The 24,899-nt window shown below is 43.1% G+C and overlaps 1 protein-coding gene across 11 annotated transcripts in view; it reads left to right on the forward strand.

The window, feature by feature from the left end:
* Positions 1 to 24,899, forward strand: part of PTPRT (protein tyrosine phosphatase receptor type T) — a 477,859-nt gene that overhangs the window by 310,244 nt on the left and 142,716 nt on the right. The window lies entirely within an intron of this gene.

Raw genomic sequence — 24,899 nt, forward strand, 5'->3', positions numbered from 1 at the left:
CTCTGAGAGTTCTCAGCAGGTGCTAAAAGAAGCCTGATTAAAATAGCTAAGAATCTTCAAGATAGTCTGTTGCTACCACTGAAAAACTTTTCCAGTTCAAAAAAGAGAAAGATTTCTTTCCAATGTTTGTGGCAAATTGAGAGCCACACATTTCCCCATGTCTCAGTGCCCTGTTTCCTTCTGCAGTAGCTCCAAGGTCTTTGTTTTGCTTTTCTTTGTTTTTTTTTCATCTTGAGGTAAAACACTGCTAGGTTTTGTACTTACACACTGTAGCTGATTCCTCTTTGCCTTCCACCTGTCACAGCACTTCCTGGCAATATCAGCAGGATGCAACCATCAACTCTTCTCTCTTTTTGAACGTTTCAGTGATAATATTTATCCATCCCAACAATTTCTCTGATAACAAGGTAGAGCAGGTTATGGCATGATCACTGACCATCATGTGCTGAATGAGAAATAAACAATTAAATGCGATTATAGAGTTTATCAGAGATGGTGTTTCTTGTGAAGCGTTACTGCTGCCATGTGCTCCTGGTGAAACTCTCCATGATGCCATGTACACCCAAATATGTGGAACAGGAATGTAAGAGGAGGGACTCTTCAGAGGATCATGTGCAATGAAATACAGTCCTACAAGAGAAGGTGAAGGCACTTGGACTAAATAGCAGAAAGTGGTGCACCAGTACTGGCTGAGCCCAGTTTATGGGTTCAGTATTTACCTCTGTAAGATTAGAGAAAGTAAAAATAATTTTGTTTTTATGGTGACATAAAACCCCTCACTGTGGCTTGTGCAGCATTTTCTGAGACAGAGGAGCAAGAATCAATATTTCACTCTCTCTTTAGTGCTTTTTTGTACAAACTCACTTTAGAAAAGCCACAGGTGCAAGAAGCAGCTCTGACACTGCCTCTTTCCTCTTCCCATCCAGCTTCTCATTTGGGACAGGGTGTCCTGTGATATGTCACTCCCAGATGTCCTTACTAGCACTGGCTCTCTGTCACAGTCACATGGGGAAAATGAAGCAGGTTTAACATCACTGAGATCTTACACTCCAGCATGAGCAAGGAATGGAACTTTCTCCTGTAACTTCACTTTTATGTCATCATTTGGCTCACAAAGGCCAGCCAGTTTGACACAGCAACACTAAACAGATGAACGGAATTTCTTCTTGCTAATTTAGTGTCATTTCAGCCAAGCTGAAATCCTTGACTAAGTCTGGAGTCATTGTTGGTCACTGTTGAAACACTTGTGGAAATGTCTGTGGGGTGCAAATCATCTGTCAGTGCTGAAATAGAACCAGCCCTCATCATTTCATGATCTTTGAAGGTGTCTGTGTAAGGAATTAGGCTATAAACCTGAGTGTGTTTTAAAGGAATTAATCTGAATAGAATGTTATAAGCTCGTTTTTTTCTGGCAGCACAGGTGACCTATAACAGAACATATTTTAAATGACCCAAGTCAAATGATGCAAATGATGCAAAAATAACTCCTTTTAATTTTTAAAGAAGCAGTTTCTTACTGAAATATTGCCTTGGGCTCAGCTTGTTGAAAGGACTTCAGCAATCTGAGTAGCTTTTCTGGCAGAGCAGCTGCCTGAGACACTTCAATGCCTGCAGGGTTGTGATGCATCATGACAGTGCCTTTGCCCCTGAAGTCACAGCATTGCTCCAGTCTCAGTGGAGGCACAAACAAATTTTTCTTTTCTGATAATGACTCTCTGCATATTTGGCAGCTGGAGACAAAGAGAAGTCAAGGTGAATTCAAGCTCTTCCCTCTTCCTCCTTTTCCTACTCCCCCTCACCTCCAAAAGGATGAACATCTGACTGCTGGAAACACCATGAGAATCAGAGTGCCTGGAGGTTGTCACAATGAAAATGTTGTCCCCCCCTGTCCCTTCTTCCATATGAAAACTCCTACAGAAGCTTTCCATTGTCCATGAAAGCCTGAGACAAGTCCATCACTGTGACCGTGTTCACAGGGGTCTCAGGCTGAGGGAAGAGATGAGGATCTGACTCCATGATTCAGAAGGCTGATTTATTATTTTATGATATGTATTATATTAAAACTATACTAAAAGAAGAGAAGAAAGGATTTCATCAGAAGGCTAGCTAAGAACAGAATAGGAAAGAATGATAACAAATGTTTGTGGCTTGGGCTCTCTGTCTGAGCCAGCTCACTTTGATTAGCGATTAATTAGAAGCAACCAATCACAGATGCACCTGTTGCATTCCACAGCAGCAGATAATCATTGTTTACATTTTGTTCCTGAGGCCTCCCAGCTTCTCAGGAGGAAAAATCCTAAGGAAAGGATTTTTCATAAAAGATGTCTGTGACACATCAGCTGGAGATAAAAATACAGGGGAGCAGTTGCACAAGCCAGGGCACTCTCAGGGTGGTTTGCTCGGTTTGGAACATGGGGATCCATGCAGGTGGAACCCACACAATTCCAGTACACTGTCACTGGTGTCACTGGGAATTCTGCTCTGTCCTGGGAGGTTCAATGATCTTCCAGTGAATTTGAAGCTCTCTGGAAGCTCTGCAGTTGTGTTGCTGTTATTAGGGGAAAAAGCCACAAAGGCCTGTGAGCATTTATTAAAGAAAAAAAAAAAAAAACCTGCAAAGTATTTATTAAGTATTATCACTTTATGAACTTGAGTTAGTGGTGTCAGGTCCTGCATTACACCTGGAGGTAGCTGGCTAAATTCACACATTAGAATTGTGCCACTGAGAGTCTCTCAAACCCCTCTGGGTACAAACCCTCCTAATAAAAACAAATAAAACCTCACCTTCTCCTCCTAAGTAATAGTTCCCTCCTCACCATCACCATCACAATCTGATTCATTGTATCTGGATATTGTATTTTCCCTCTAATTCTCTTTTTAAAAAAATGTTATCAGCTTCTAAAATGCTTCAAAATAATCATGCTGTCTATTCTACTTACATCCCACTTGTTTCCCTTTGGGGCTGATTTTCTTCTCAGGTCCCTAATCATTCCTGCAGCTCCCTGCCAGATGTCCCCATAACCCAAATTGCTGTTGCAGTTTTCATATCCACTGCTTGGGTGCCAACTGGGCTGGGATTCAGCAGCACAACCTTCAGCAAGTCTTTTGGCAGCCAGAAGCACTAATTTCATAATGACTGCATGCTTCTAAAGAGCCTAAACAGAATGGAAGGACCTTAATGAAGCTTTTTGACTTCTACAAGTCTCTTCTGATGGGTATTTTCCTTCCAAATGCTATTGCTGCCTTTTAACAAAGCAAGAGTGTTGTATTTAAAAGGGGTTTAACCCCCTCTGCTTTCAGTTGTAGAATTAATTGTTTCACTGGGCACAGAAACAGCTGGATTTTTAAAAAGAAGGACCTTTCAGATCCCTTGTAATTGCAGTTCTAGATCCTTCTCGAATTGCAGTCTCTCTCTGGGGAGCAGAAACCTGTTGTTCAAGACAACTGGGAAAGCTCTGGGAATTACAAATCAGTGCTGGAAAGATGAGGATATGAGCTGGGTAGAAAGGGAGATGGAACAGATCATTCTGGGGTGATGCCTTGTGTAGGCTGCCCTAGAACAGACCTGGACAGAGCTAAGTAATAAAGCAGGGATTAATCAAAAGGATCTCCTCAATGGATGCACCTTGGGCAGCACCAGAGCCCAGCCAGGGCTGCACCCAAGATGAACCAAAACGGCCCCAAAATGCACAACCAGGCACGGGGTCTGTCACTGTGATCAGTTCTGCTCCATTTGCACCTTGCAGTTCATTGTCCCATTCCAGCTTTAGCCCCTGCAGTCCCACCCTGCTTGTTTTTCTCTCTCCAGCCCACGGGGTTTGTGCTCTTGGGCTGAGATTTGGATCATTTGTCCTTGGTGCCCAGCTGGAGCAGGAATTGTTTTGTCTCCCTGCTCTGTGCACAGAGCTCACCATCCCCTGATGTGAACCCAGACCCACACACTAAAACAGCACAGAATATGAAAAATATAAAAGCTAAAATATGAGGCACCAGGGGAGCCCAGCAAAGCTCACAGGTGTGTGGTGAGACAGGAGGTGTCAGTCTGTCTGTCCATCAGGGAAGCCAGGGAGAAGCACAGCTGCTGTTGGAAGCAACAGAGGGGAAGCTTAAAGCCTCTAACAAGTCCCCAGGTGGCTTCAAGGTGTGTAGGTACCTACAGGAGGCAGGCAGACCAATCTGTGCTCAGAAACCCAGCTGAGAGCAGAGCTGGGCTTTGCTGGTTCCTTGGTTTGGGTAAAAGGCTCCATGCAGATGGTTCTGCGTGTGACTCTCATGGAAGAGGCACTGTTACACTGATATTGTCCTTATTATCCCTGGGAGCAGCCTGTGAGTGGCACAATTCAGTAACATCTCAGTAATCCTGGCCCACCATTAGTCTCCTGGCACACTGAAAGCACCACGACTTGTTGAAATTTCTATTTTACATTTTTTTAACCAGTCCTAGAAAGCTGTTCTGCTTTAAAATCCCTAATAATCAAATTCTGCTCATTGTCCTCACACCATGTGGGAGTTCAGCTTCAAAGCCTTTGTGTACAAAGGCATGCAACAAAGATTTATTCCTTTTAATTTATTTTTTCCTAAGTGTGTGTAAAGTCAAACTACCGTCAAACAGACACTGTCATTGGGCTGCAAGGGCAAGCAATCTAATTTAAGGTCATGAACCAGCTTTGGCACTAAAATTCTTCTGCTTTTACATAAAATGAGGTTGTCTAAGATGTATGTTTAGTGCAAACTTCCATCTACAAAATTTTAGTAAACAAAACTTATTTATATCTTCATTTTGCTGTTTTGGGCAGCTGAGATCTTTCAGGTGCATTCTGTAAGTGATGCTGGCTTTTCCTTTGTAAATACATTTTTTGTAAGTATTCTATTGCTCAGAATTTTCAGGTTTTAGAATATTTCACCCTTAAACATGAAGAAAAAAGGGAAAACCCACCTATCACTGCTGTCTGAAGTACTTGTCCCCTTGCTTGGGGGAAGGCAGTTTTTGAGATATTGCGCTCCTAACAGCATTTAAAGGGTGGATCCCAAATTCAGCTTCTTGGCTGGAAAAATGGCTCCCAGACTGCTGAAGTCCTTTCAGTGAGCCATGCCTAAGGGCAGTGTTGAAACAGCAAATTGTCTTTTTAAACATTGTAAGATGCAGACCTGTAATCACTTATGTCCTCATCCTTAGGATTGTTAAATCCCTGACGGTTTTGGGGAAAAATAAGGATGTATTTGCAGCTTCTAACTAGCTACTTTTGTCAGTCACTGTTTCTGAAACACTGTAAATCTCTATTTTGATGCCAGGAATAATAATACAAGGGACTTTCATACACAATTTCAGCTCTTTAATGGGATGCTTGGAGCCTAGTACATCTAATCCCAGTGGATTTGAGTTTAAATTGCACTTCAGAGGCTACAGATCCTCTTAGTTACCATGTAAAATTGCAGTCTGCCCTTCTTCATCTCTCCAGTTGCCAATATGCCATTTCTTCTCCATCACCTCACTCCCTTTTGCAATGCAGGAGAGGTTGTTACACGCAAACTGCCTCTTTAGAGAGTCTTGCATGAGGTCAGTATTTGTGGGATGCATTGCCTGTATTTATAAAAGGGTGGAAACAAATTTCTTCCACCCTTGACCCCTGAAAGTGCATGCTTATTATACCAAAAAGCAGGATTATCTGGTGTGATAGCTATGCAGGGATATGCATCCATTTCTATTCATAGCCCTTCTCTAAACTGTTCAGGAAACCTGATTTTTTTTTTAGATAAATTCTTTCCTGCTAAAAGACGTTGCAACAAAAAAGGTTTCCCCAGAAAAAGCTGCAAGGGTTGAAAACTCAGCTTGGCTTAGTCATTTGTTTGTTTATTTAAAGGGTTTGGGGGCTTTTTTTTTGGTTGTAAAGGGTGAAAAATGGCTCCCACAAGAAGGAAAGCAACAACCACAAAATCTTGCAACCGATTTATATAAAACTCTACCGTTGAAATAGTGGAAAAATGACAATTGTGGGAAATTGCCTTCAGTGAGAAGTGGCTTTGAATGTTCCCATGAAAATCAATCATGTTACAGCCTCTCAATTGCATTCCATGGATGCAGAACTCCTGGGATGGAGCTTTCTCACTTGAACTCAGTGGGGCTGCATTTAGCTGAGCACAAGCAGAACATCCTGGAGACCTGTTCTGGTTTGAAAGCAAAACCAGTGAGAGATTCCAAGTCAGAAATACAATTTATTAGGAAAAGGGAAAAGAAAACTCAAATACATGCAATAAAACAAACAAACAAACAAACAAACAAACAAAAAACAAAAAAAACAAAAAAAAACAAAAAAAAAATAAAACCACTGCCAGAGTCAGAACCCAACCTGACACCCTGTGGGTCAGGCTGTTGGCAGCAGTCCCATTGGAATTGTGGCTCAGCCCTCCTGCAGTGCCAGGGGTGGTTCTGTTGGAACAGGGATCCTGGAGAAAGGGTGTAGTCTTCCTCTGAAGATCCAGGGGAAAGGACATCCATTCCTCTGGGAATCCAGTGGAAAGACTAACTGTTCTGTCCCAAACCCCAGATTATATCCAGGTGGGAATGCTTCCCTCCTCCCACCTGGGTGGAGCATCTCTCAGTGGGCTGATATCATTCTGTGAGCCATGTCCATTAAACAGAAATGGCTTCTGGAGGGAGTTATCTCTGAGTCATTGGCAAGGCCTTGCTGGGCCCATTAGCAGGAGATAAGGAAAAACAATGCCCCTCCTGGTTTCAGCAGCTCTTGAGGGTGGGAATAGAATACATTTTATATTGTAACCTGGGACAAGACCCTGTCAAGGGTTCAAAACACAGGCAGTGAGCAATTAAAGATGGGGTGTTGGGTCCTGGCTTTATCACTCACCTGCAGGGACATTGGTGGGAATTATTCCCTGTTCATCTGCAGCACTAATGCTGTTTGCCTCTGACACTGCATAAGATGTAGTCTCTGGTTTGTCCAGGGTCCATGAAAGTTGATTACATCAAGAATAAGGGGTTTACTGCATCTGTGCCATATTGAATTAGACTTCTTTAATAATCTAAGCTAGCAATGGTAGTGTGTGGCCATGTGTCATCTGTTCAAGTTTGAAGCTGTGTCAGCCCTACAGAGGCTGTGTCACCCTCTCAGTGACGTGTAAGGAAAGCTGTTCACATCTACCCAGCTCAATTAGGTCTGGAGTTTATGGCTCTGAGCACAGAAGGGCCCTGCAACAGGGCTGGGCTGGCTGAAGAGAAATTGTTTCTTTTATGCCTGCTGACTGTAGTATTTACTGAGCACTTGGTGAGCAGGTTGGTTAAACGCTGCCAGTGTTCTGGGCTCCACTTAATAAAGATTCGGGCCAGAATAGGGGAAATGAACGGTGCTGATTGCACTGATTTATTATCATTTCTTGGCAACTGAGAAGGGTGATAAATCTGAGCACTGCTCGCTCTCTCAGGAGCTTGGGATGCTGTGTTAGTCACAGATCTTGTGGCTCTGTTCCTAGAACCAGGCAGGGCTCAGTCAGACAGTTTTCCAGTGAAACTTGAGCGTCACAAAGTCACAGGAAATATCTTGTCCCCCACCCCACAACCAGTGGCACCCCACAGAGAGCTCTTCCTCTCCCCTCCCCATGCTATTTAATCAATTTTAATAAATTAATAGGGTTAATTTAAGGTAAATAGGGTAAATTATAAGGTCCCCTGTCAGCATAGAATCTGAGCATGTGCTTGAGTGACCCTCCTGCCACACCCAGGGTGTTCAGTCAAGGTGGCTTCTCCGACCCTGCAAGGAAGGCACAATTTGCCTGTGTGCAATAATACAGAGGGTATAAAATGCAGCTGTTGTTCTCGTGGAACATGATGGTTTTCCTTCTCCATCACATTGGGAAACATCAGATGCTGTGGCAGGACTGGGGTTAGTCTGGGCTGTGTTGATTTAAGGTGCTGTGGGGAGCTATCAGGAGTTAGGCTGGGCTCTGTCTGCCTGGCACAGCCTGGGGTGCTGGCGCTGCTTGGCTGCTCCTGCTTTTCCAGCTAAGGACAGCGGCAGGCTGGGGGTTTACTCAGGGATTACTCCTTGTTGGAAAGAGCTTGCTGTATTGATGCTTTAGGATTTTAGCTTGTGTGAATTTTCCATATATTTGTAACCCTGCAGTTCTTTAGTGTGTAACTCCAAACCCCACACTCAGTGTGAGCTGCTGCTTTCCCAGTTTGGGCAGACACAACAATTCCTCTCCAGGCCTGGCAATCAAGGACACCTCACTGCCTCAGGGCCCACAGATGGAAACAAAAGGGAGTTGGGGAAGCAAACTTGGGGTCAATGACTTCATTACCTGGAGCTGGCACTGGAAGATGAACCCCCAATATGCAAATGGACCAAATTTATAAAAGTGTGAAAACCCTGTGGTCCATTCTTTGGGTGTAGCCCCTGGGTGAGCTTCATCTGCCCAAAATGTGCCTGAAGGCCCTTCAATAAATGTAACTGCTTTTTATTCCCTAATTTTGTCTGGCCTCTGATTTTAGGTAGTCCCAACAAAACCCCAGTTTTTTATTTCTCCTATTCCTCTCCACCCTGTCCCAGTTACTTTAGCACAGCCTTAGACTTTGGGAATGTTTAAATGTTTCCCTAATTAGGGATGCTTTTCTGAATAAGCACCTCAAAGAGCTTTTGAACAAACTTCTTCAAATTATATAGGATTCTTAATTGTGTGTTACTCATTTGCTGTTACTTGCAAGATGTGCTTAACTTGGGAGCGTTTGTTAATGATGCTTTTTAAAATCCTCTGGTTTCCAGTAACATCTCAGGAAGAAAATGAGAGGGTTTTTCTGAGAAACTCAGATGTCAGGGTTTTTCAAATGTGTGACAAGCTCCAGGTAAGTAGCATACTTGTGTTATAAATAGAAGGAATCAACTGTTTAAAAAAAATTGCTTGATCAAGCTTTTCAGAAATAAAAGCATAATGTGGTCCCTTGAGCACAACAATTTCTTTGATTACCTTTTTATTGTTCTTTTGAAGACAATAGACATGCAGTGATATAAATCCTATGCAAATGAGAAGATATTTGGTTACAACAACACTTTTTTTTTTTTAGGAGCTGAATTATTTTAGTGTGCATATTGTGCTTTTTCTAAGCCAAACTAAATGATAAGAACTGAAAAAAACTCCAACTTATTCTTTCTTGTAATGAAGTTCAATTTTAAAGCATCCTTTTGTAGATACATCAGCATCTTGTCTTTCTGCCTTCCAATGCTTTTTTTTCCCAGAAAAAAAAAATACCATTTCAGTCTATTATTTTTTCTTCTCTATACTGCTCATTCAGGAGAACAGCTGATCCTTAATCCCATTTCCTCCATCTCATCTTTTCAGGTGCCAGTGTACCTGTGCAGTTAGAGTACTCCAAAGCTCTTTAACAACTCCATTTTCACATCTTGCAGTATTTTGTTTACCAAAATGTAGCAGTTATCTAAGTTGAAAGCAAACTGCAGATGCATGTTTGCACTTCCTTCCTAGATTGTTTTTTCCCCCTTTGTTTCATCTTTAGAGTTTAATTTAGAAAGTACATACAGCTGGATAATTCAGGTGTGGTGGTGGTTTCATCCTGTTAATGGATGACACAGAGAAACTTTATGAAGGGGGAGAAGCCAGTCAAGGTGATCTTTGCATCACCTTCAGCAGTATGGATGCGTGGATGCATGGCTCCTGTTGGGAAATTCACCTTGTTGCTGTCCTTTGTGTTTGTGTCTTGGAGCCAGTCCTTATGATCCTGCCATCCAGTGGACAGGATGGGTTTGGGTTTAGTTTTCTGTGCCTTGCTCATTTGCCAATTTCTGTCTCTTGGAGTCCCCTGCCTCCTTTCTCCTTCCCCTTTTTCCCTTCCCTGTTGGTTCCCCGTTTCCCTGATCCTGCTCTCCCTGCTGTCCTGGTGGTGTTGCTGGCAGTGAGGATGTGGTGGCTTTCAGAAAAATGAAGGCTTTAGCACAGGGAGGGCTTTTCCTTTTGTTCTCAATGCACCTGCTTTGCTCTGAATTTGGAAAAAGTGACTTAGGGTGAGCTTGGATGGGTCTTGGAGCAGTCTGGTCTACTGGAAGGTGGCAGGGGGTTGAGCTGGGATGATCTTTAAGGTCCCTTCCAACCCAAACCATTCTGTGAGGCAGACACTTGACTTGGAGAATAATACAAATGCATATTTTAAGAGTCAAGTGACTGAAACAACACCAACTCAAAACTGTCAGCTACAATAAGAGCTAAGAGTGATATTTGACCTATAAATGTGGCCAAACCATTCTGTACACACATGGGCCTTGCTGCTTTCTGCAGTGCAGCAGAGCCAGCAACTCTGTGTGATGCTGCTCACACCCCACTCTGCATTTCCTTTCCCACAGCTTTCCCTACACTCAGTGCATCAAGGCCAACCACAATGAGGGGTTTTAGGCAGAGCTTTCAGCATCAAGGAATAACTGAGGAACAAGCATGGAGATTGAATAACCGCCTCAATGCTGCAGTCCTATCAAAGCAATTTCTATAGTTGTCATTTTCTGCTATTAAGCTGAACAATGAGGCTCTCCAATAAAATCATATGAAATAACAGCTCATTAAAAGCTCTCCTTAATATATAGCATGCTAATTAATGTCAGTGGGGTGCAAGCTTGAATGGCAGAATAGACTATAATGTTTAGAAAGTAGGTAAAATAAAAGAAGATATTTTATCGTTAATGACCTTTTAGTAAACCTAATGAAATCCTTAACGGCCTGAATACATTACTGAGGCACTCCCAATTGCTTTGCTACCTAGTCCATTCTTCCTCCTTTTCTCACAGACATTAAACTTGGCTTTGTTTATTAAAAAAAATGCCATAAGGAAATATTTCCCAAGGAAATATGAAGAGCAAGAAAGAGTCAGTGCAAAAGGAGAGTAGAGAATAATTCTCAGCCCTGCTGTCCCTGTTCCTGGTTGTGTTGCAGGACCATGTTCTGTCCTGCCTTGGCTGTGCTGCCTGTGTTTGTATTCAGGTTTAATTGCCCCCTGTTTACGTGGCTCTCAGTAAATAGGCCAGGGAGCCAATGGGCCTCTTTTATTCCCAGGGTCTCCCTGGGTTAACTTCCATATTCATTCCTAATGAATAGCTGTGCTCTGGCTTTTTGTACTCCTACCAGCCATGCTGTGCTTGTGCTGTGACTCAATTAAAGGATTTTATTCTGCAGGGCTTTTAGTCTTTCACGTGTTGCCAGCCTTAAATATTACTTGCAAATGCTGATTAACTCTGCCTTAACCTTATCCCAAAAGAAGTAGCACAAGAATGGAAAAAGAAAGGCCTTTGGTTCTTCCCATTTCCTGGGTGAAAAATCAGTGGGCTGGGGAAGGATGTAAGTGCAATAATTGCCTGTCTTAAAGTGAGTTTTAAGATGGAAAATGTCCCCATTCATCTGGTCATAAAATACATTCTTCAGCTCTTTGCTTTTCCAGCACTGAAGAGGGATCAGGATTGTTCACTAACCTGTTCACCAACTCTTCCCTGTCATTGGAAGATAACTTCCTTCAAATTTATTCTTTTGTGCCATACTTGGTGCAATTAACTTTAGTCCCCCAGCCCAAAGTGTCTGAAACTCCCTGATAAGATTGAACCTAAGTCCATCCCGGCTGCAATCTGAAGTCACCTGCAGTAATAATTGTTCCTGGGAAGCCCAGGCATTGAGGAATCTCAGAGGAGAAGAGCCTTTGGCTTGCTGTGTAATCATGTTTCAATCAGCTCCATGGAACCATGAAATGGATTGTCCCCCTGACGTTCCTGCACTCCAGAGCACACGCTCTGCTGGGCCACTCAATTCCTTGTTTGGCTCCAAGCACAAAAAGAGCTTCTGGCTTCTCCTCCCAGCCTTGCAAACCAAAGAGGAAAGGAGCACAAATCACCTTGAAATCAGAATTTGAGAGCATAGCAGCGTCAGCCAACCCTGTTTTGTTTTCCCAGCCATCCAGTGAGTGGTGCTTTGGGAGGAAGATGCCCAGGCTGTGTGCAGGGGGCTTGGATGAATGACAGAGCCAGCAGTGGTGATGACCCCATGGTGATCAAAGAGCTGCAGGAGCTGCAGGCTGACAGGACAGAGAACCCAGCCAGTGTCTTGTAATTGTGGTGTCCTCTTGGGTGGAGCTCCTCTCCCCTCTCTCCTGGAGCTGGAAGAAAAAAGATGCTGTGAGGACACAGTCCTCAGGCAGTGAAGGATATTCTTTTTCAGATCCCTGCAAGAAGGTCTGATCATGTCTCAACAGAATTTAATTCCCATTTCAAACTCCCACATTGCAGGAATATTTTGGTCTTTCAACATTAATGAAACTTCATTGAAAACAAATGCAAAATCAGCTCACCAGTGAAAATTCCAGGAACCCTCTCTTACACTTGAGTCTTGTCCCTGGAAGATTTAACATGTCTGGCAGTTTTATACTTTGTGTTGAAATGTTCCCAGTTTAGGGTCACTCTGGATTTCAGGTCTCAAACCCTTCTGCTGATGAAAATTATTCATTAAGCCCTGAGCTTTCATAGGCCAACTCTACAGTTCACAGGAAGGAATCAAGAAAACAAGGCTATAGATGTCATCCTTAAAATGCTTCCACAAGGCCCATATCTGGGAGAGAGGACACAAGCTAAAAAATACCTAATAATCAAATATAACAAAACAACTTCCCCTGCTGAAACAGCAAAACATGCTTCTATCCAGATTTATGTTTTCTTTTAGAATGAATGATTTTCCCTAAGGCTCACACCTTGGTGCTTTTCAAGGGTCAAGAATGTTGTTCCCCAAAGTGCAGGGCAAGCTCAAACTTTTCCTGCTCCATGAGCCCCTGCCCAGAGCAGGTCCCAAGTGAGGGTGATGGTCCAGCTCTTCCCATGGCAGCACAGCAATGGGAAGTGATGGGGTTTATTTGTTTATTTTCTTTTACACAGAGCACAAGGGCCTTGTGGCTGCCCAATCATTATTAGTTTGTCTACTGGAGATGAGAAATCCAAACACAAGTCATGCATAAAGAACTCTTGCATGTTACTGTCTAGAATATTTTTCTTTTTAGTGCTTGATAAGTTTTTTTTCCACTGAGCCAAAAGATTTTTCTGAGCTGTTTAACTTTGTCTCTGTGACAGTGTTGAACTTGCACTAAATTTAAAGAGGAAAAAATGCATATACAGCATTACTAACTTGCCATTTTCTTATTTAGGCCACAGACAAATTAGAAATTATTCAGGTTATCCAGACAAAAGCTACATCCTCACCAATCCAACGTCCTTATTACAAGTGAACTTTGTAAACTCATCCATGTTGCTGCTGAGCAATCACTGCTGCTGGGGAGATGCAACTCAGTCCTTCCCTCACGCTCTAATCTTCCTCTCTCATTATATTTTATAAAATCTGTCTTGCAACTCCCCTCACTCCAGAAGCATTCTTTCTTCTTTCCAAACCTCTCTTTCTAGCAGAGAACAGGTTTCCAGCTAGATAAACCCATGGCTTCAGCTTTCAGAGGAGTTGCCAGCAGGAGACAAGGCTGTGCTGGAGTGACACTGAGGTTGTGGCAGCCTTGGCTTGGGCAGGAGTAATGAGACACAGCCCTGGGCTATGAATTGCAGTGACTGGGGAACAGGGGAATTCATTCTGCTTTGCCTGAGGCTAAGGTCTGCCATGCTGCCAGCTGAGCTCCTCAGGCTCTCCTTTTCCTCTGTCATGGTAATAAGTGCCAAGAAAGCTGCTTGGGAAAGACTTTTGAGGAAATCCCTTGTTACCTGCTACTAGTTTAAGTTGTGTAATCCTGCAGCAGAGGGACATCTATTTCTGGCTGCTTTGCTGACAGGTTTAAATAAAGACTGTGGACTTTGCAGGACTTTGGAACAGCCTTTCTGGACCATGAGAAATTCCCTGCAGCTACAGTGGTTTGCTAGGAGTTGCCAAGGGAAGGGTGACAATCGATGAGCTGCAGTTCTGCCTGCTGCATGGAAATCTGTGACCTTGTTCACAGGGGTTCTTGGATGAGGGAAGAGATGAGGATCTGACTCCATGTTTCAGAAGGCTGATTTGTTATTTTATGATATATATTACATTAAAACTATACTAAAAGAATAGAAGAAAGGATTTCATCAGAAGACTAGCTAAGAATAGAAGAGCAAAGAATGATAACAAAGGCTTTGTCTCATACTTTCTGTCCCAGCCAGCTGACTGTGATTGGCCATTAATTAGAAACAACCACATGAGACCAATCACAGATCCACCTGTTGCATTCCACAGCAGCAGATAATCATTGTTTACATTTTGTTCCTGAAGCTTCTCAGCTTCTCAGGAGGAAAAATCTTGAGGAAAGGATTTTTCATAAAAGATGTCTGTGACAGAAATTTTGGTGTTTTCCTTTACCCTGAGCTGCTCAGTGGTGTGACAAAAACTATGTCAGTCTATCAGGCATTTCTAACAGGGAATCATTGTAGCAGTGGCTCTTTTCTTCCTCAGCAAATCTGGTGAAGACGAAGCCCTAGTGAAGCATTCATGCCCAGGAAGAACCAAGATGTGCAGTTTACCTACTGCTTTTTCATGTCATTACATAATTGTTTTAGCAGCTTCCCTCCTTATGGGCTCCACACACATCTCAGTGACCAAGTTATTTGCTGGGATTTAACACAGTGCTGTCTAAACAGAGGATGTGTGAACATAATCCTTAATGATGTGCTGGGGGCACACACTGCTCCTGGAAGCCTTGCCTGTGATTAATCAGTTCAGCATAAGATAAGCCTAGCAGAGTTTTGGTAGGTGATTCTAAACCTGCTGAGGCTGAGTGTGCATCTGTTTAGTGTGCAGTTCCACACTGGTGTTTCAGTGTTGGCTGAAATTAGATAAGCACAGAAAGGAAATAACTCTCCAGCTGTTGCTGTGCACAGTGGTGGGTGTGTCAGGAGTGGTAGCATCCGCTTTTTGGAGAAAGCCGCCTTTTTGTACCAATAGTAGCATTTATTGTACAGACCTGGACAGCAGTGATTTGCCATTCCTGCCAGTCTGTGGCAGGTGGGTAAGAGACTGTGGTTTGAGTTTGCTTCTCTCTGTGTTGCTGTGCTGAACAGGCTGGGTCCTGGATGAGACTGGCAGAACTGCCATCTGCTCAGGAGATCTCTGAGTCCTCACCAGTCTATTACTGAACTGTGTCAGGTGTAGATGAGAAAACTGACAGCAGCTCTTAGGAGAGAAGTGTTCCTGCTGGATGGCACTGATCCCTTCAGGATCCCTGCTGGCTGAGAGCCTTCCCAGCAAAAGGCAGCCGTGCTGCCCTGAGCACCCAAGTGTTGGCACCATGTGCAGTGCATCTCTTTGTGCAGTGCATGGTTTTTACCCTCTCCCCAAGTGAACAGAGGAAAATCAATAACAGCAAAAGCAGTGGACAGCTTTGTCTTGGTTTGGAAAGACAGGAGTCTGCTAAGGAAGACAGGAGCCTCCTCTGAAATGGAGAATCTAAACCCTCCCCACCCCTCCAAATTGCTATAAATTTTAAATTAAGGGACTCTCAGGCAAAATTATGAGAGCAGGAAATAACAGCTCTTTAATAGGGAAGGAAAAAATAAAAGGATAAAATAAACAATGCAGTACACTGGAACAACACTGCCAGAGTCAGAACCCAACCTGACACCCTGTGGGTCAGGCTGTTGGCAGCAGTCCCATTGGAATTGTGGCTCAGCCCTCCTGCAGTGTCAGGGCTGGTTCTGCTGGAGCAGGGATCCTGTAGAAAGGTGCAGTCTCTTCCTCTGAAGATGCAGTGGGAGAGGCAGCTGCTGTTCCTCTGGGGAATCCAGTGCAGAAGCTGTGCTGGTGTTCCAGAACCTCCAGATTATATCCAGGTAGGAATGCTTGGCTCCTCCCTCTGGGCTCACATCTCCCAATGGGATGCTGTAGTTCTTATCAGCCATGCAGGGACATTCAATAGCTGTTATCAGCAGATGTCCCCTCCCAAGGGAGGAGTGATTGTGGTCAAAGAGAGAGATAAGGCAAACTGCCCACTTGACAAAAGACAACTGCCATACAGATGGTAATAGAAAACATCTTGCACTGCAATCTTTAACAAGCTTTGAGTTAGTTTCCATGTTCCATAGTAACTGTTGGAAGAGGTGGTGTTTCAGAAGGTGGAGATGAATTTTATTTTTCATTACATGCATTCTGAAGATGTGGTGGTTCCTACTGATGATATTTCAGGTGTTCATACTAATAAAGGCTAACTAATAATTTATGGGAGGACCCCTTTCCTCTGCAACTCGTTATCACCTAAAGGGCTGCAGGGTTTGGGCAGAACACTCTGTGGCATGGCTTGTGCAGCTTTACCAAGATGACAGTCTCTAAATTTACTGTTTATAAATATTTCTGCATATAAATTAGTCATTATAAATATTGCCTGCAGCTGAAAACAATCTGGTACAACCCATTCAGCCTTTTCTGCCCCTCAGAGAGCCATTGTTTTGTTGAGGAAGGTAACAGATGAGGTGACAGAGCTCTTCTCTGAGGTGACACTTGTTTTTCCTACTTGCCGTTGCAGGCAGATATGTCTCTGGATATAAATGTAGAGGAAGATATGTTGCCTTCTGTTCAGCAGCTTTTCCTTTTCATGCCCAAGTCCCTAGAGGGAAATATGCTTTAGTGGATTGGGGCTCTTGCTAAGCATCAATGCAGTCTTATGATATTAAATTAAATTTAATGTCACTGCCAAGAGCCTGCAGTGTTCAGGAGCCAATGTCACACGTTTGAGGCAGGGACAAGAGATGGCCATGGAAGAGATGATGGGTTCCTGCCTTCTTTGCAAACTTTGGAAGCTGAAGGGACGACTACATCAGTTTTGTAGCTCAAGAAGCCAAATCTCTTTGCAGATATCTGTGTAAATCTGACTTGAGTTTGACTTCTAGAGAGATGTCTGGGGTCATCCTTTTCATTCAGGACACACACACACACTGCAAGAACTGCCTGGGCTGATGAATTTTTGGGTGCACTTACACCCAAGTTCTACATATTACTATTCTAGACTAATCTAATAACAGCAGACTCGGGGTTTAATCATCAATTTTACAGAATAATCTGAGTTGCAAGGGACCCACAAGGATCATCAAGTCCAACTCTGAAGTGAATGGCCCATCCAGGGGCTGAACCACCAGCTGTGGTGTTTTTAGCACCAGGCTCTGACCAGCTGAGCTAATCTCAGGGTCTCTTCACTAAAACTGGCTTTTCTTCGTTTATTTTTTCCTGGTTTGTCTCTGGAAATGCTGCCATTTCCAGCCTCTTATGGGTGTTACAGACACTGTAAAGGGAGAATGTGTGTGAGGGACCTTGAGCTGTATCCTAGTGTCCCTAACAAGTGTTTCTAGCAGCTGTGTTCTCAGTGCATTGATTTTTGCCAATGTGACAGTAAAAATAAAAGTAACTGTACGAGGGAGTGAAAAAGGGTGAACAAAAAGCCCACAAACCTCCCAGTGTCTGAAACTAAGCCAGTCCTTGCTGTGAGAGTGGGAAGAGTCCTCTCTGTGCAGATGAGTTCTGTGAGCAGCAAGTCATGCAGACATCAGTGACTGTGAAATAATGACTTTGTGTTGGAGTGTGGCTTGTGCTCTTGTACTGCCATTACTCTCTTCCCACTCAGGGTACTCATTGTACCATACTTCCAACATGACAAACATACCTGGGATGAAAATGGCTGGCTGTATCCCCACAGAGGAGCTCCTAATTACAGGAGAGATCCTGAGGTTATGATGACAATGCTGCATGAATGCAAAGTGGTTCTTTCCAAAAGGGCTCCTAGAGAACCCTTAATTCTGCCTTGTCTTTTCAATGTCCACCTTGGCATTTTGGGGTCAAGATGTTCCCACGTTTTCAGAGGGCATCTTGACTTTTACAATGCTCTGGGAAGATCTGTCTCACCACTCTCACTCTAAAAGCTGAATATTTGGAGCTTCAAAATGCAAGTTATTAGTAGCAGCTCTCCATGGATCTATTTGTGACTACATTGCACAGTGGTAGGTGGTTGTTGTTGGGAGAGGAAGATGCAGTTGTGAAAAATATCTGTATTACTTCTGGAGGGAGTTGGACTGTCTTTTCCACAGACATTTTAGCTGCACATTGTGAGGAGTGAAAAGCTCTCAGTGAAGAATTGTTGTCAGCTTTGCCCAGCAGCACCCTGGGCTTCCCTGACCCTTTATCATGTTGGGTTTGTGTGGCTCAGTTCAGAGAAACAGGGTAAAAAAACCCAATAAAAATAACAGGCACATTTGGCCTGCAGAGCCAACACTGGAGAGACAGGAGATGAGCTGGAACCCACTCAGCACTTGGAGGAGGAAAGGGATTTGCAGGGCTGTCACTATAGGACATGAAAGAACACAAGCTCACACCGCTGTTCTCAAGGTGAAGAAAAAGGGATGTTTATTTTCTGACTCCAACATTTATAGTTTTCTAAAAGTGGCAGTGGATTGGAGGGTGACAGTGCCACCTCTCCAACTGACTGATGGACAAACCAACAGTCCATCAACTTTCTCCTCCTCCATAAAGGAATGCAAAATAATGAGTTATTTACAGAAATTGTGTGAGAAAGTTCACTACAAAAATGTCAACATCAGAAAGCTTAGAAAATTTTAAAAAACCAGGGTGACACAGGGCTGGAGCTGCACAGTCAAGCACCCTTCAGACACTGCTCACAAAAACAGCCCAACATCAGCAAGGTTTCCCCTCTGCATCAGCCAAGACCTTGGTTCAATATTTTCTTTGCCAACTCCAGTGCAGGTTATTGCTAAATTCAAGCCATTAAGAATGAAAGTCTGCGATCCATGTGTAATTTTTAAAAATTGCTTAAAAATAAGATCGTAATTATTCAGCAGGAGGCAGTTTAAAAAAAATAAATATTGCACCATGAAAGCTAATAGAACCTTGATGCAGTATTCAAAGTGCCTGATATTGTTTTTAGTTGTGCTGGTTTTCTCCAAAAATGGCCCATAAAAATTTATATTATTTTAGAGCTTTAATTAGCTAAGTATGTAAACTAAAATAAATAAGAGTTTTGGAGACCTTCGGAGGGGAAGAAAAGACAATATAAATGTTCATTCTAATTCTTATTTAGATGAAGAGTAATTATTTCCTTTGATGTTAAATCACCTTTTCTTTTTCGCACTCCATCCATGAATTTTCTCTCTGCTAACAGAACCTTGGGATTTTATTCCCAACACTTTGGCCCTGTCATTCTGCTTTATTAAACTAGCAGTTTGTTTGAACACTTCAGTTACTCATTAAATTTTACATTTTCTCTAGCTGTATTAATCACTGCTTTTTACGGACTGGGAATGTAAATGATCCCTTTGCCATCTACGCTGTGGGATAATTTGCCTTTGTAAGAGGCTCCTCAGCATTTCATGCAGTTTTCCTAGTCTTGTAATAAGTGGGTTTTTCTCCCTTCACTGTAAGATTTACTTTGGATCCTGCTTTTTACTATTGTTTGGCACAAAGCAATTCCCCCCAAAAGTCAGATTTTCATAAAACTAACAGTCCTGTTTACAGTGCTGCTCTGGCATTAAACTGTGCATATGCAAATGGCAAAATGCAAATGTGGGAATGTGTTAAAGGAGCCACTCTGTGGCTGGGGGAGAGAAATCACTTCTCTCAAATCTCCAGGCCTTCCAAGCAGATGAAACCTGGCTTAGATCCCTTGGGAAAATTTAGCTGCAGAGATTAATAATGTGTGAAGATGGCACAAAAAACCTGTTCACACGGAGGAAAGCCACCATCACTGATAACCTGGCTGTGGTATAACACAGGGGCAGCAGCCAGGGATGTGCTGAAGGCAGGGAATGTTGGTGTTTTACATTATTTCCACATAAACATGGAAGCTTTGTAGCGAGGAGCTCCAGGAGAAATGGCTTGGTTGTCTCAAGAGCTGGGGAAGGGAATCCAGTGCTCCAGGTGGGGTTGATGGGGTTAGGATCACACGGGAGCCTCGATCTTTGCCACAGCTCAGGAGGAGGAGGAAACAATCAGACGAGAATATCCTGAGCTGGGAGTGATGCCTTGTGAAGGCTGACCTGGAACAGACTAGATGGAGCTAAAGAATAAAGTAGGGATTTATTAAGAGGCCTCAATGGATCCACCTTGGGCTGCACGACCCAAAATGACCACAAAAATGAATGAGTGGTCATGGAATCTCACACTTTTATAAGTTTTGGTTCATTTGCATATTGGAGTTGATTATCCAATTACAGCTTTAGCCCATGAAGTCTCATCCATGTTTTTCTCTCTTCAGTGCACCACTGTTTCTGCTCTTGGGCCTGAGATTTGGATCATTTGTCCTTGGTCCCCAGCTCGAGCAGGAATTGTTTTGTCTCCCTACTCTGTGAAGAGAGCTTACTATTCCTTAATATGAATCCTAGACTTACACACTAAAGCACAGTAGAATCTGAAAAATATAAAAGCTGATCCTGAGGCATCAGGAGAGACCCCAGGGTCAGCCAGGGCAGCCCCAGCCCTGCACAGACACCCCAACAGCCCCATGCTGGGCACCCCTGGCAGCTCCTGGAGCTCTGGCAGCCTCAGGGCCGTGCCCATTCCCTGGGGAGCCTGGGCAGTGCCCATTTGGTCCCATCCACACTCCAGTTAAACTCTGGGATTAGTAGCCTATCCCTGGAACTCTGGCTGTAGGGAATCCAGCAGTTAAAATAAGATGAAGCATTTAGTTTTGGAAATGTTTACATTTGGAGCCAGAGTTGCTCCATGACTGCTGTAATTTCTCTAATATGTCAGTTTGTCCAGTTTTGTCATCAAGATTTGATCTATGTTTGAGAAATGCCAAATCTGGAAGAACAGAGCAACTTCCCCATGGAGCAATAGGCTTCCCTTGGAAAGTAGCTGTGATGTAGACAACACCAATGCTTTTAGGTGTGAGACCTACACTCAGATGTCCCCTGTGGTTGCCTGATCTCCCTGGGATAGTTCAGGTTTGTTCTGTTTCCAAGAGCTGTGCAACAAAGGCTCCTCACACGTTAAGGACAAAATCCACTGACTAGGGATCGTGGGACTTTCTGAAGCCACAGACAATTAGATTTCATTGCTTGGAAGGGTCAGAGAGGACAAGAGTGACCAGAGTGCTCATAATAGAGTAAAAGAGGGGAGAAACTTGAAGTGCTAAAGGAGTGAGCTGTGTCAGAGCAAAGGCTCAGGACCAGTTGGTTTTGTCTTGCAGTGACTGCAGAGCTGCTGCTCTCTGCACCCAGCAGGCTCTGTGTGTGTGTGTTTGAGTCAAATGGATCAAAACACACTTACATTGCTGCGTCTTTCAGCAACGGCTTTCATGCAAATTGTGGCTTTTTTTTTCAATAAATTACCCTTAATTTGAATCAATAAAAAAGTCTGCCTTTCCATTACTGTGTGATGACTCTCTCTGGCTCCCTAGTGAATTCACAAATCTGTTTCATGTTCAAGCCTCCAAATTATTTTGATGAGAAATAAGGCAAAGCAGTATAAACTAAGTTTTCTGCGTGACTTTTTAGGACCAGGTGTCTGCACTCTAATTTGCCACATTTTGATGCCACCCTCCTTGTGTTTTAGATGTGGGAGCTGAAGCTGAGTCTCATTCAAATTCGTGTTCTTGTTATTCCTATTCAGATTCTGAATACTGGCTGGTGAAAGGCTCTAATACTCCAGTAAGTCCAGGAGCAGCTGCTAAGTCTGTTTAAATTATACTTTGTACCAAGCTCAAATTGTCCATAAAGGACCTTTTTCCGTCTATAAAATGCCCTGATATTTTTTTTTCAGGGTAAGTTTAGGCAGCAACTACCTGAAGTTATTTTGCCTTTCAGGTATGGGTAAGCATAATATTTCTACACTTTTTATTTGAAGCCTATTGCCATCTTCAAGTGACTTACCAGATTTGGAAAACTCATTCCAAGGGTCTGTAAAACCCTGAAATCAGGCTAAAAGAAGCTGGTGAAAAATACTTTATTCACAGCTTTGATATGTCCAGTAACACACAATTATTTTTATGTTCTTTGAGGCTGAACCACTATAAGGCTTTGAGGTTGAAATCATGAATCACTTGAGACAATCAGAAAATAAAAGCTTGCACTGATCAAGGGCTTTTATTGCTGAAATTACAACTCAAGCTTGACCACAAATAGACATCCCTTTTCTAGTGGTGGCATTTAGAGTTTTGAAGTCTGTAATGTGAGTCCTGCAGGAATTAGTAAATCCTCTACCCATTTTGATTTTTGAAAACCCCTGCACTACTTTCCTTCCCCTGGAACATTTTTTGTGAAGGTGCAGACTACTGTACAGCAAATTTAATTATCCTGGCTAGCTTGTTTTTCAGTCATCTTTAAAACAGTCTGTAGTGTGTCAGACATGCAGAAAAAAAGAATTACAGAAACTCTGTTAGGATTTGAAAAGTGTGATCTGGGTGGATGGAGGAGAACGTGGCATCAGGATGATTTGCTGCATGAATCACTGTGACTAAGTGTCCTTTACGCACTTGCCTGGGGTTATAAAAGTCTGGAGTCAGAGCCTGAGGGTGTTCCTGCTTTTCCTCCCCAGGCTCTGCTGCACTCACCCTGCAGTGTGGGAAGCACAGCCCAGGGTCACGGTGACTGGCTATGTGGGACAGTGTGGCAGAGAAAGAAGTGCCTTAAAGAGGAAGGAACATCCACCATTTCTTGTTCTGTGCTCCTCTAATTGTTCTTTATAATGGAAACCTGATGAAGTACACTTTGAAAAGTGCCCGAGCCATTCAGGCTGAGTTTTATCCCAGCATGGGAAGCCCAAGTCTGCATCTGCAGCAATTAACCTTGGTCACCTCCTCACCAGGACACATTAAAAACTCAGGGTTTCCTCTGGCTGCTCATCAAGGCACTGCAGCTCTGCCCCTGCCCCAGCTCTGTGCCCAGCAGAGCTGTTGGCACTGTGGCATCCCTGGCACAGGGTGACAGTGGCACTGAGGATCCGAGCTGCTTCCTTCCCCTTCTGCCCTCCCCAAACCCTTCTGGAGTTCTGGGGAAATCAAGGAATGCAGAACACTGTGTTGGAACCCTGGTTACTGAGAATTTCTGACTCTGTGCTGACAGGCTCTGACCCCCAAGAGAACACTGCATTTGACCTGAGGCCATGGAGAAGCTTCCAAAATGGAATGATAGATTTAGCTTTGATATTGTGATATTATGGGTGTGGAGTTTGAATAGAAGTGTGTGATATCACATAGTGAAAAAAATTAAGGTTTAAGGGTTTAGAATATGATAATATGTGTAAAGCAAGATGGAGGTTTTAGGACAGAGGCTGGTCCTTCTTCTTTATCTTCTTCTTCTTCACCTTCTTCTCCACCTTCTTCTCCATGGGTTTGGGTGGTTTTGTGTAATTGGATAAAAAAGCCCCCTTTGTGGGTCATGGGGTAGTTGGTTATTGGCTTAAAAGTAAAAATCATTTAGGTGCCATTTCTTTATTGGACAGTTTATTGTTAAAAGGCCTTGTAGGGAGAGAGATAGGGCTCCATTTTGAGCTTGTTAGATTTAAATGCTGTAGAACTCACAGTTTGTGAGACTGTAGCATAGACAAGGACGAATAAATATCTGAGTCTGAACAAGAAATACTGACTCATGATTTAATCCTGACCTTGGCAAAAAGGAAGCAAAGACTCCATTAAGTGGTGATCCCATGTGAGGAGGACACTTATCAGGGTGGGGACCTCCCTGAAGAAAGAAAGATAATGGAAGCAGCTAGAAGCTGGAAAAATCCCTGGGGAAGAAAGAAAAAATGAAGGCAAAACTTGACAACACTGCACCAAGCAGGACAGACCCAGAGCAGATTCCATGTGTGCTCCTGGGGACTCCCTTGCCAAGGAGAAGTGTAGGGGGATAGAATATAAGAAAATAAAGATAGTGTAGAAAGCAATCTTACCCCTGAGGAGTTACAGCTGGGCCAATTATCAAAGATTAGGAGCAGGCCTGACTTTAACAGGCCACAGCTGTGAGCAATGAGAAGCAGATGCTATAAAAGAGTGGGGTGGCTGGGTAAGAAGGGAATTGGGGGTCAGTTGGCTGCTTTGTGAAGACAAAAGAGTCAGTGCTTTGAGGAGCTGCCCACAAGAAACACCAAGGAGGTATGAAACTTTTGTGATAAGGAGACACCAGGGTAGGACCCCAAAAGAGACTCTGAAGAGTTGAAGTGCGTTCTTTATGGAGGTTTTTCTCCTTATTTATAAAAGAGAGGTGGAACTAGCCAGGCTCCTCTGATTTTTCATCCTATTAGCAAAAGGGAAGAAGCAGCAGAGGGAGATCACCCTAAAAGGGGAGTTGGAAAAATAAATTTGATTAAAATTTGTTCTTTAAGACTCTGAGCTGGGAAGACTTTTAATGCCACCTTAAGCAATTGAAAATATCTTTGGAGTGTCCCAAGGGTGGAGTGAGAGTGCTCAGAATATTGCTGTTAATGTGGGGAACAAAACAAAGGGAGTTGAACCAATCTAATGGATTAGCCAATAAACAAAATTAATGGCTGACAATATTCCTACAGATGAAGTAGTAAGAAAATTCAATAGACTATTAAAAAAGGGAACAGAAAAGTATCTTTTTTCACTTCTGTTTGGAACTCAAGAGCAGGCAAATGTAATGAAGTACAGCAAGTGTGTTATGCCAAGAGTTTTGCAAAACATTTTTAAAGTGTGATTGAAATGTTTTTGCGTGGATTGGGAGTTGATTACAGCACCATAAAGCCAGACCTGGAGCTGAGAGGTATCTAAAGATCTTAACAGTTCACTTTTCATTCACAAGGTCTCCACACTGTGCCTTCAGAAAACAAAATAACACAGCTGAAATAAACCTTACAATGTAAAATGGAGCATAATGCACATAATGCAGTTATTTTTGTGCTAGTCAGTGTTTGAGTGAATGCCCGTGTTTTCTCAAATT

This window comes from Zonotrichia albicollis, chromosome 17 (assembly GCF_047830755.1).
Source record: "Zonotrichia albicollis isolate bZonAlb1 chromosome 17, bZonAlb1.hap1, whole genome shotgun sequence".
In the NCBI taxonomy this organism is placed as follows: domain Eukaryota; kingdom Metazoa; phylum Chordata; class Aves; order Passeriformes; family Passerellidae; genus Zonotrichia; species Zonotrichia albicollis.